General features: G+C 43.9%; 1 protein-coding gene across 1 annotated transcript in view; it reads left to right on the top strand.

Moving 5' to 3' along the window:
* PSKH1 (protein serine kinase H1) overlaps window positions 1–12,897 on the top strand; it is a 204,225-nt gene that overhangs the window by 176,657 nt on the left and 14,671 nt on the right. The gene's annotated exons all lie outside the window — the stretch shown is intronic.

Raw genomic sequence — 12,897 nt, 5'->3', positions numbered from 1 at the left:
GTTGTCGGAAGAAATGTGGCAGGAGGTGCTAGATACATATCTGATATCTGTTGTCTCTTCTACGGATAAGTTGATTCAATTCAGGTTCCTCCATCAGCAGTATTATACGCCTACTAGACTTTATCGAATGCATAGATGAGAATCGGCTGTATGCCATAAGTGTAGGGGGGCGGAGGGTACTTTTCTACACATGACTTGGGAGTGTGAAAAGGTGAGACCACTATGGTCACGGGTCACCAAATTCATTTCAGAACAGTTTGACTTGCCAAATATTTGCTCTCCCTTAAGGTGTCTCCTCGGGGTATTTGGACAAGAAGAAATGAGCACACACACAAAGTTGTTTCTAAGGATTTTATTCTTTGGAGTAAGGAAGCTTATTGCCAGACGATGGATACATGACGAACTGTTGACGCTGGGGATGTGGAAAAAAACAATTAACGCTGATGTTTTGATGTATAAAATGACTTATGAAGCTAGGGGGGCCTCTAAGAAGTTTCGAAAAGTATGGTTTTGGTGGGTGGACTCTACTGATACCCTGGAAGGTGAGGGATAAATCCTTTTTTTGGGGATATTAGTGGTTTTTATTCCAGGAAGTGACTAAGCAGAGGGTTGACAAATGACGTTGAGTCTCCTGTTTGATGTGAGGAAGGCTTTCTAGTTTTGGGCTTTATCCTTCTGAGTCCCTCTACAAAGGACAGACTTTTAGGGGGGAGGGCGGGAAGGGAGAAGTTATTGGTCAGAATATACAGGTTTTGTTTTTCTGGTTGCTGTAAAAAAAAAGATAAAAAAGCACATATGCCAAAAAGATGGAGAGTTGTTTAGCCTAGATGTCGGTGCATTGAATATGTACGTTACTATTACTGGTCAAATGTTGGATGTAAACCTTTACTGTGATTAGAATGTCATTTTGATATTGGCTATATTGTATAAATAATGTTTTTGTGCGCAATAAAAACTTTTGAAAAAAAAAAAAAAAAAAAACATGTACTGTGACGTATTGAAGTAGAGCATGATCCCCTCCCTTCTGTGACTGGGCCGCAGGGCAGTATTCCAACATAACAACCCTAAACACACCTCTAATGCCCCGTACACACGGTCAGACATTCCGACAACAAAATCCTAGGATTTTTTCCAACGGGTGTTGGCTCAAACTTGTCTTGCATACACACAGTCACACAAAGTTGTCGGAAAATCCAATCGTTCTGAACGCGGTGACGTAAAACACATACGTCTGGACTATAAACGGGGCAGTAGCCAATAGCTTTCATCTCTTTATTTATTCTGAGCATGCGTGGCACTTTGTGCGTCAGATTTGTGTACACACGATCGGAAATTCCGACAACGGATTTTGTTGTCGGAAAATTTTATAGCCTGCTCTCAAACTTTGTGTGTCAGAAAATCCGCTGGAAAATGTGTGATGGAGCCTACACACGGGCGGAATTTCCGACAACAAGGTCCGATCACACATTTTCCGTCAGAAAATCCGACCGTGTGTACGGGGCATTAGACTATCGCTGCCTTGCTAAAGAAGCTGAGGGTAAAGATGATGGACTGGCCAAGCATGTCTCCAGACTTAAACCCTATTGAGCATCTGCGGGGCATCCTCAAACAGAAGGTGGAGGAGCGCAAGGTCTCTAACATCCACCAGCTCCGTGATGTCATCATTGAGGAGTGGAAAAGGACTCCAGTGGCAACCTGTGAAGCTCTGGTGAACCCCAATGCGCAAGAGGGTTAAGGCAGTACTGGAAAATAATGGTGGCCACAAAAAATAGACACGGGCCCAATTTGGACATTTTCACTTAGGGGTGTACTCACTTTTGTTGCCAGCGGTTTAGGCATTAATGGCTGTGTGTTGAGTTATTTTGAGGGGACAGCAAATTTACACTGTTATACAAGTTGCACACTCACTACTTTACATTGTAGCAAAGTGTCATTTCTTCAGTGTTGTCACATGAAAAGGTATAATAAAATATATACAAAAATGTGAGGGGTGCACCCACTTTTGTGAGATACTGTGTGTGTGTGTGTGTGTGTGTGTGTGTGTGTGTGTGTGTATGTATGTGTATATATATATATATATATATATATATATATATATATATAAAATATACTGTCATGCTCAAAAGTTTGCATACCCTGGCAGAAATTGTAAAATTTTGGCATTAATATTGAAAATATGACTGATCCTTCTATTTAAGTATAGCAATCACATGAAGCCATTTATTATCACAGTTTTTTGGAACCTTAAATTTTTAAATTTTTAAGTTTACATACCCTGGAATGTTTGGCCTTGGTACAGACACAGAAGGTGGCACACACAGGCTAAAATGGCAATGAAAGGTTAATTTCTCACATTTGTGGCTTTTTAAATCACAATTAGTGTCTGTGTATAAATAGTTAATGAGTTTGTTAGCTCTCACATGGATGCACTAAGCAGGCTAGACACTGAGCCATGAGGAGGTAGAAAAGAACAGTCAAGAGACTTGCGTAACAAGGTAATGAAACTTTACAAAGATGGAAAAGGATAAAAAAAGATATCCAAAGCCTTGAATATGCCAGTCAGTACTGTTCAATCACTTAATAATACAAGTGGAAGTGAACAGCGTAAATTCCTAAATCATGAATATGTAAATGAATGATCAAACATATGCTAAAGCAATATAAACAGTGAAAGTCCAAAATATCCAAAATAATGAAACGACTCTTCTAAGAGACCAAGCAAATTCTTCTTAACAAAATCTTCGTGACTTCGCAAAAGCTTACTGCTCCCAAAGCCCTTAGCTCCGTAAGAAGTATAATCAGCCTTATGGATCTCCTATGATGGAAACAGGCTCACAGCTGCAAATCTCAAATTTGCAAACGTGCTGGGGGTTCTGACTGTGGGTGGTGTTGGACCGGGCTCAAGCCTCCCTATGATGATGTCAAACTTCTCCTCCAGGGCTCCTGATTACACGGTGAACTCGCGGTTCCAAACATTCAATGAAAACAAAGAATAGCCTCCCATAGTGTAATATGTATAAACAGTGCAGGTTTATTCAAAAGCCAAATGGATCCTTACATAAAAAACAAGGCTTAAAAGGCTTGTACAGTGCAAACACGGCGTTAGAGACGCCTCTTACGCCACTTCCTGTTTGCTCTCCTTATCCTGCCATGCCCTACGCGTTATGTCACGACGTGTGACTTTATCAGGGTTTTTGGAGAGCAGCTTGTATTTCTTCTGCAGTTACCTGTGGGTTTTTCTTTGTATCCTGAGCAATTCTTCCACCAATTGTGGCTGCAATCTTTCTTGGTCTACCTGACCTTGGCTTGGTATCAAAAGAGACCCTAATTTTCCAATTCTTAAGTGATTGAACAGTACTGACTGGCATATTCAAGGCTTTGGATATGTTTTATATCCTTTTTCATCTTTGTAAAGACAATAATTGTGATTTAAAAAGCCACAAATGTGAGAAATTGACCTTTAATTGCCATTTTAACCTGTGTGTGCCACCTTCTGTATCTGTACCAAGGCCAAACATTCCAGGGTATGTAAACTTTTTATCAGAGTCATTTGGGTGACTTCTGTTATCATTATGATTTAAAAAGAATCCAAAAAAGGATGTGATAATAAATAAATGGCGTCATGTGATTGCTATCCCTAAAAGACTGTTTTTTGTCGTGATCAGTCATATTTTCAAAATTAATGCCCAAATTTCACAATTTCTGCCAGGGTATGCAAACTTTTGAGCACGAGTGTGTGTATGTGTGTGTGTGTGTGTGTGTGTGTGTGTGTGTGTGTGTGTATATCTGATCTTCATCTAAGTCACAACAATAGACATTCACAGTCTGCTTAAACTAATAACACACAAAGAATTAAATGTTACCATGTTTTTATTGAATACACCATGTAAACATTCACAGTGCAGGTGGAAAAAGTATGTGAACCCCTAGACTAATGAGACTAATCCAAGAGCTAATTGGAGTGAGGTGTCAGCCAACTGGAGTACAAACAATGAGATGAGATTGGAGGTGTCGGTTACAGCTGCCCTGCCCTATAAAAAACACACACCAGTTCTGGGTTTGTTTTTTTTACAAGAAGCATTGCCTGATGTAAATGATGCCTCTCACAAAAGTGCTCTCAGAAGACCTACGATTAAGAATTGTTGACTCGCATAAAGCCGGAAAGTGTTATAAAAGTATCTCCAAAAGCCTTGCTGTTCATCAGGCCATGGTAAGACAAATTGTCTATAAATGGAGAAAGTTCAGTACTGCTGCTAATCTCCCTAGGAGTGGGCGTCCTTTAAAGATGACTGCAAAAGCACAGTGCAGTGCTCAATAAGGTGAAGAAGAATCCTAGAGTGTCAGCTAAAGACTTACAAAAGTCTCTGGCATATGCTAACATCCCTGTTAGCGAATCTACGATATGTAAAACACTAAACAAGAATGGATTTCATGGGAGGATACCACAGAGGAAGCCACTGCTGTCCAAAAAAAACATTGCTGCACGTTTACAGTTTGCACAAGAGCACCTGGATGTTCCACAGCAGTACTTGCAAAATATTCTGTGGACAGATGAAACCAAAGTTGAGTTGTTTGGAAGAAACACACAACACTATGTGTGGAGAAAAAGAGGCACAGCATACCAACATCAAAACCTCATCCCAACTGTGAAGTATGGTGGTGGGGGCATCATGGTTTGGGGCTGCTTTGCTGCATCAGGGCCTGGACGGATTGCTATCATTGAAGGAAAAATGAATTCCCAAGTTTATCAAGACATTTTGCAGGAGAACTTAAGGCCATCTGTCCACCAGCTGAAGCTCAACAGAATATGGGTGTTGCAACAGGACAACGAAGTAGTCCTGTTGCAAGTAGAAGTAAATCAACAACAAAATGGCTTAAACAGAAGAAAATATGCCTTCTAGAGGGGCCCAGTAAGAGTCCTGACCTCAACCCGATTGAGATGCTGTGGCATGACCTCAAGAAAGCGATTCACACCAGACATCCCAAGAATATTGCTGAACTGAAACAGTTCTGTAAAGAGGAATGGTCAAGAATTACTCCTGACCATTGAGCACGTCTGATCTGCAACTACAGGAAACGTTTGGTTGAAGTTATTGCTGCCAAAGGAGGTTCAACCAGTTATTAAATCCAAGGGTTCCCATACTTTTTCCACCTGGACTGTGAATGTTTACATGGTGTGTTCAATAAAAACATGGTAACATTTAATTCTTTGTGTGTTATTAGTTTAAGCAGACTGTGATTGTCTATTGTTGTGACTTACAGTAGATGAAGATCAGATCACATTTTATGACCAATTTGTGCAGAAATCCATATCATTCCAAAAGGGTTCACATACTTTTTATTGCAACTGTAATATATGTATATATCCCGGTACAGAAGACCCTCCCAGATGGGCTGTAAATGTCCCAAGGAGGTGGGTTCCCTTGATGCAGGGACATATGCTATACAGTTTAAATAACTGTATTGTTTGGCAGCTAGGGAGCAGACAGGATTTGTGGGGCTGTTTTTGGCAATGGCAAATATGCACAGGCACTTTCACTTTGTTACCTTACCTCCCCTGGTGTCTGGCGGTCTACTGGGTTCAGTAGTGCTCCCCTCGTGTTTCTCAGTGGCGCCGAGCCGGGCGGGTGACATCACGGCGGCTACCCTCTCGTCTGGTTGCCTAGCAGCCACCGGGACGCTCCTCGACGATTCGCGGTGCTGACTGGTCTTAAGGGGATACTGGAGGATGAGTGGGCTAGGCCGGAGAAGAAGCTCAACATTCATAATAGATTTTCAAAGTTGTATCCATTCAGTTTAAAGGATGCGGAGTTATGGGACACTACCCCTAGGGTGAATGCTTCACTGCAGCGATTGGCCCACCATATCACTCTACCGTTGGAAGATTCGGTCTCTTTTAGGGATCCCATGGATCGTAGAGTGGATACGATTTAAAGCGGTTGTATTCAGTGGTGGGGGCGGCATGCAGGCCGGCGTTGGCCCTCACTTCTGTAGCAGCAGCCCTCAAAACATGGGTGTCGGAATAGGATGTTTGTTCCACAGAGGAGCTTGGAGCTGGCGGTTCTTCGCCCCTGCAATTCATTAAAACAGCTGTCAAATTCCTGGCAGAAGCAGCCGTTGACCAAGTCAGAATGATGGCGAAAATCATGGCCCACTCCGTCACAGCCCGAAGGGCATTGTGGTTAGGACACTGGGCTGCAGACAATTCTTCGAAGCAGAACCTATGTTCGGTGCCATTCGATGGTAAGCTACTTTTTGGTTAAACTTTGGAGTAAGTGATCCAACGTGTCTCTGGGGGCAAATAGGGCCTAATTCAGCAAGAAAGGAGAAGACAGCAGCAGCCCTTTCGCCTGGCAAGAAGGTCCAGGGAAAATTTCAAGGAAGCAGGTTCCTACAGGCCTGGCAGGCCATTCTCCAGGCAATGGGGACAAGCTGGTTCATCCTTTCTGAAGGCTTCCAAGTCCAAACCTAGCCAAGCCCCTAAGGCCTCCGATAAGGCCTTCTGAAGGTTTCTCCACCCAAGACCCCCATGTGGGAGCGAGGCTTGCTTAGTTTGAGAGGGTTTGGGCGGACAAAGTTCAGGATGCATGGGTTTTGGCCATAATTCGAGATGGCTATCGTCTCAAGTCTGAGTCAAGACCTCCGCAGTCCCTGTTTATGGAAACCCAAGTTCCGGCATCTTCAGAGAAGAGGCGGTGTTTTCAAACTATATATAGAAGGATTGCTGATGGCAAGAGCCATCCTTCCGGTGCCAAAATGAGAATGGGGTCTAGGAGTCTATTCCCCATTGTTTCTAGAAACAGAAGCTTTGGGAGGCTTCAGGCCAGTGTTAGATCTAAAGGCCCTAAATTCCTATATGAGGGTCCCACCATTTAAGATGGAGTCGTTGGAGACCGTCATATCTATGGTGAAAGAAGGAGACTGAATGGCCTCCATTGATCTAGCGGGCGCCTATTTACATGTTCCCATCCATCCAGCTCATTGTTTTCGGTGGAAGGCTCTCACTACCAGTTTCGGTGCCTCCCGTTTGGCCTTTGCACAGCACCCAAAACCTTTTCGAAAGTGCTCTCAGCTATCATCGCAACCCTCAGGGTCAGAGATGTTAAAATTTTCTATTATTTGGACGACCTGTTACTGCTAGCCTCTTCAGAACATCGTCTTCTACAACATGTGGCCCTCACCTGCGAAACGATTGCTCGGTTCGGCTGGTTAATCAACTATCGAAAAAGCCAAATGCAAATGCAGTAGAGGTGAAGTTCAACACAATTCGGGGTCGAGTCTTCCTCCCCCAGAGGAAAATTCGGGACATTCAGATCCAAACCAGGAGAGTAATGACCAGTTCTTTCCTTGTATCAAGGGAATGCATGGGCCAGGTGGAGCAGGAGGTTTCAGTGCAATTTCCTTCTTCAATGGGATCGTCACTCCCTGATTCAGAGGATACACATTCCAATGTCGATTAGTCACTCCCTGCTTTGGTGGACAGTCTCATGTAACCTTGCCCGGGGTGTAACCCTTTGGCCTCCGGATCCGGTAGTGCTGACGATGGATGCCAGTCTTCTGGGTTGGGGAGCTCAATGCCTAGGCCAGCAGGCTCAGGGCCACTGGCCCCCCACGTGTCGCAAACTTCCTAGAGTTGGAGGTCGGCTGGCACGCTCTTCTAGCTTTCCGACTGCTCTTGAAAGATCAAGCTGTCAAAATACTGCCGGACAACAAGACCACTGTCGCTTACGTGTCCCGTCAGGGGGGCACCAGGAGTCGTGCCCTACTTCAAGTCGCATGCCAGATATTCCTGTGGGCGGAGAGAAATCTCGTATCCCTGACGGCAGCCTACCTCCCAGGGCCGAGAATGTCTTGGCAGACCATTTGAATCTGAGCTTTTTGGATCCCAGCGAATGGGCCTTGAATCCGAAATACCTGCGAAGGATCTTCAAAGTCTGGGGGTTGCCTGCAATAGATCTCGTGGCATCAGGGAGGAACTCCCAGCTTCCTTGCTTCTCCTCCCGATCATACCATCCACAAGCTTACAGCCAAGATGCTCTGTCCAAGCTGTGGAACTTTCCCCTGGTGTATATGTTCCCTCCGCTTCCTTTAATCCTCAAGACCCTATTGAAAATTTACAGAGAGAGCATCACAGCCATAGCAGTTCTACCGTTTTGGCCCAGAAGGCCATGATTCCCGCTGATGTGGAGAATGAAGATGTGTCAACCAATCCCACTGCCACCTTGTCGGGATCTCCTGCTCCAGAACGGAATATGTCATCCGAACCCCAGGAGGCTGAAGCTAATGGCGTGGAAATTGAGAGGAGATCTCTGAAGGATTTGGGCCTCTCAGAACGAGTGTTGAGTACCTTTATTATAGGCTTGTAAAAAATCTACAAATTCGACCTATCACCGGGTATGGAAAGCTTTCCGACGCATCGCTGCAGAGAGGGGCTGGGAATCCGAATCTCCTTCAGTCTCGAACATTTTGGAGTTTCTCCAGCAGGGACTGGATGATGGCCTGGCCTATAATTCCCTGGAGGTCCAGATTTCTGCCCTCTCGGCTATGACGAATTCCAGATGGGCAATGGACCCTGTCGTGGTCCGTTTTCTGAAGGCAGCCATTAAAATCAGACCTCCCCTGAAATCCTACTTTCCCAAATGTGATCTGACTCTGGTCTTGAGAGCCTTGCTGGCTCCTCGTTTTGATCCAACATCATCCTGTTCATTATTTCATCTAACCTTGAGGACAGTGTTCTTGACAGCCATTGTCTCCGAATTATGCGCCTTTTCATCCAAAGAGCCTTTTTGTGTGATTTTTTTCCCCATAAGATTATTCGCAGACCAGTTCCTAGCTTCATCCAAAGAGCCTTTTTGTGTGATTTTTTTTCCCCATAAGTTTATTCTCAGACCAGTTCCTAGCTTCATCCAAAGAGCCTTTTTGTGTGATTTTTTTCCCCATAAGATTATTCTCAGACCAGTTCCTAGCTTCCTACCCAAGGTCTCTACTGCCTTTCACATGAATTGGGAGACTTTCCTGCCAGCCTTCACTGTGGACCAGTTGCAGGATGATTGGAAGAGGCTAGACTTGGTCTCCCCTATTTCAGCTTACTTAGAGCGGTCTGAGGAGTTTCGCCAGCAAGATCAACTTTTCATCTTTCCTATGGGGCCTAAAAAGGGCATGGCGGCTCCACCTAGGATTGTCTCATCCTGGATGTGATGACCATCCAGATTGCTTACGAATCTCTGGGTCTTCCCTCTCCTGCGGAGATCAGAGCGCATTCAACCAGGGGTATGGCAGCATTGTGGGCAGCTTTTGCAAAGGTGTCACCTGAGATAGTGTGCAGAGCAGCAAGTTGGAGCGCACCCAACACTTTTATCCAGCATTATAGGCTAAATGTAGCCTTCCCTTCTGCGGAAACGTTTGGTTCTTCTATTATTTCTGCGTCTGTCGACCATTAAATTTATTAAGCAGCAGTTTTTTCCCTGAGTTGTTTGTTCTTTCTTTCCCTCCCTTATCGAAGGTTGCTTGGTACATCCCATAGTAGGCTGACATGGGGAGGTCCAGGAATAAGTAAAATTGTTGCCCATACTTACCGTAATTTTCCTTTCCTGGATACTCCCTATGTCAGCCGGGGATTCCCGCCCTATCGTATGTTGCGAGGAAGGGTGTTTGAACATTGAGCTGGTCCGACAGCTGCTCATTATGGGCTAGAAAAAAGGTGGTCCTGAAGGGGTCAGAGGGGGTGGACCTGACCCATAGTAGGCTCACATAGGGAGGATCCAGGAAAGGAAAATTACGGTAAGTATGGGCAACAATTTTCTTTAATATATATATATAAATTATTGTGAAAATGCTCCCCCTTCTATTAAACATGTGAGTTTTCAATTAGCTCCTTAACGCATCAATAGTTGTTAGAATGAAACAATTCAAAGGGTTGAGACACTTCAAAAAAGCAAGCTCAAAGAACAAACAATGAAGATAATCTATACAATGTATAGAAAATACTGAATAAAGATAATCATAATGAACAAATAAAATAACATGTTCAGGGGAGAAAGGGAACAGAGAAACAAGAAGATAGATGGAAAAATAACTCATAAATGTAAGTCCAGGTCCCATCTGAGTTTTAACCCCTGAGGGACCCTGGTCCCTAATCTAAATATCCACCAGACATTAGAGATATGCCTCACATTCAGGTTAACCGTGCCATAGCAGTGTTCCCCTGTTCTAGTCCCTAGGGCACGTGTTGAGCACCCCACGTATTGTAGATTGCAAGCAACACAATGGATTACCGTAGGTACACTACATATCAGGTTCCACAGTTTATGTATTGTTTGATATCAAAAATTTCAGCCGTGTTTTTTGAACTAAAAGTTTTAGTAGATAAGTTCATATGACAATATCTGCATGTTTTCATATTACATGGAAAACTCCCAGGATAGGATAGCCAAGTGGGTCGGTATTTCTTAACTGATGTAAATAAGCTAGGAGACAGAAGGGAACACAAGATGGGAGCCTTCCGACTTGAAAAACGACAGCCTGACTCCAACACCTCTCTTCTTTACTTTAACATAAATTCAGCCCTTTTTGTATAAATGGGACCAGATACCTTCTCTGAGTGAGCTGTGTGATAATATTATTGCATTAATAGGTTCCTACGGACTAGAATAGATGAACACTACTGTGACACTGTTAACCTGAATGCAAGGCATATTTCTAATGTCTTGTGTCATTTTAGGGAATGTCATGCGGTGGACTTGTCCTGTTTCAGGTTTACAGGCATTGAAAGATTGGCTTCAATGCCCAGGGGTGGGGACACAAGTAGGCAACTTTTGAACAGAGAGGCATGGTGGATATTTAAATTAAAGGCCAGGCTTCCTCAGGGGTTGAACCTCAGATGGGACCTGGACCTAAATTTACGGTAGTTATTTTCTTTCTATCTTCTTGTTTCTCTGTTGCCTTTCTCCCCTGGACATGTTATTTTATTAGCTCTTTATTATTATTATTATTATTATTATCTTTATTCAGCATTTTCTATGAATTTTATTGATTATTTTCATTGTTTTGTTCTTTGGGCTTGCTTTTTTGAATTGTCTCACCCCTTTGAATTGTTTCATTCTAACAACTATTAATGAGTTAAAGTGGTTGTAACCCTAAAAAACAAAACCAAGATCCTGTTCCTTTAAGTCTCCCTGTATAGAACAGTGCTTGTACTATGTTATTTTTCCCTTCCAATCTTGTAAAAAAAACCTGGCTGATCCTGCCAGTTCCTGTATCCCCCTGCCTCTGCTGACCATGATAATCATAGCCGCTGAGCCCTGATTACTGTGGTCAGTATACATACCTCTGTCATCCGCTGTCCTCTCTCTCCTCTCCCACTCCCTCCCTCTCCCTCCCTGTCATCATGAAAGCAGCTCTCCTGCCCACCCCTCCCGCCACCATTCAGCTGCATAATGCAGCTAATATACAAGTATCCCTTCCGGGTATGCTGCCATTCACCACAGTGGATTTGTTTTTTACAAATGAAAAGGCTAAATACCTTTTGTCACACCGCAGCTGTGCAGTCACGTGATCCCCTTGTGCTGGCCAGCCCCGATCAATGGAGAGAAGCAGGAGGGGGCGAGGTTCCCCTGTGACGTCAGCCGGCCAACACAGGGGAATCTCGGCCCCTCCTGCTTTTCTCCATAGATCGGGACCGGCCAGCACAGGGGGAGTCACGTGACCGCACAGCTGTGGTGTGACTAAAGATATTTAGCCTTTTCTTTTTTAAAAAAAACAAATCCACTGTAGTTAATGGCAGCATGCCCGGAGGTTATACATGTAAAGTCACATAGTGGCTTTACAGTCACTTTAAGGAGTCAATTTTAAACTCATGTTGTTAATAGAGGAAGGGGGAGCATTTTCACACTATATAGTGCTGTTTTTGTACATATTTGTTGTGAACAAGGCTGCAATGGCTGAAACGCGTTAATATCTGCTGTACCATATTTGTCTTTATGGAGTACCAATAAATTTGAAGATTTTTAAGAGCATGTATGGAGTTGCGGATTATCTTCCTCTTGTCTCCAGGACCCTTGGCATTCACAGTTGGATGCTCTGGAATCAGTTCCACCTGATCTATGTCTTTCCACCTCCCAGTTTCTCCCTTGTTTACTCTGCAAAATCAAGATGAAGGTATTCTCATCGCAACAAACTGGCCCAGAAGTACATGCTACTTGGACATACACGACTCCTGGCAAACACCCTTCTGGATTGTCGGGACCTTCTGTCACAAGGTCTGGTCTGTTATCCTGTCTCTCACTCTCTGGCTTGGCTGTTGAAACCAAGGAACATGGGCCCCATTGGATTTGGTCATCCCTACCCTCTTGAAGGCTAGGAAGTTGACTTCTCTTGAAGTCTATCAACATACCTGGAAAGCCAGTTTTGCTTGGTGCAAGACCAGGAAATTTCATCATAGGATAAACTCTGTGGGGCAAATTCTATCTCCCTCAAGTCTGACCTAGACCAGTTTCTGACCTTCAATACGTCCTTATCTGACCTTATTGGCAATTTGCCTTATTCCTCCCTAAGATGGTTTCCTCTTTCCACCAAAGCTAAAGATTCTGTGTTCTGTCTTGTACGAATAAGAAAATGTGTGTACAGGACACAGGTCCCCCTGTTCTTTGTGATCTCCTGATTGCTTTCTACTTAAAGCGGTAGCAAAGTGTCATAAAAAAAGAGAACAACTTTCCCCCTGCAAGTTAATGTCATAACATGCTAGTATGCACCGCATACAACCACATTATGAAAGACTTGTCTTAAAACAAAACCCTCCAGTGGTGCGCTGTCACCACTGCCAGGGCTTCAAGCCTCACCTGGTATTCCTCCTGGGTTCTCAAGCCTTGGCTGTTTAAATTGCCTAGCTGCAATGACGTC

The sequence above is a fragment of the Aquarana catesbeiana genome, linkage group LG11, assembly GCF_042186555.1.
Source record: "Aquarana catesbeiana isolate 2022-GZ linkage group LG11, ASM4218655v1, whole genome shotgun sequence".
NCBI lineage: Eukaryota > Metazoa > Chordata > Amphibia > Anura > Ranidae > Aquarana > Aquarana catesbeiana.
The sequence above is the reverse complement of the archived record's forward strand: the minus strand, read 5'-3'. Positions and strand labels throughout refer to the sequence as shown.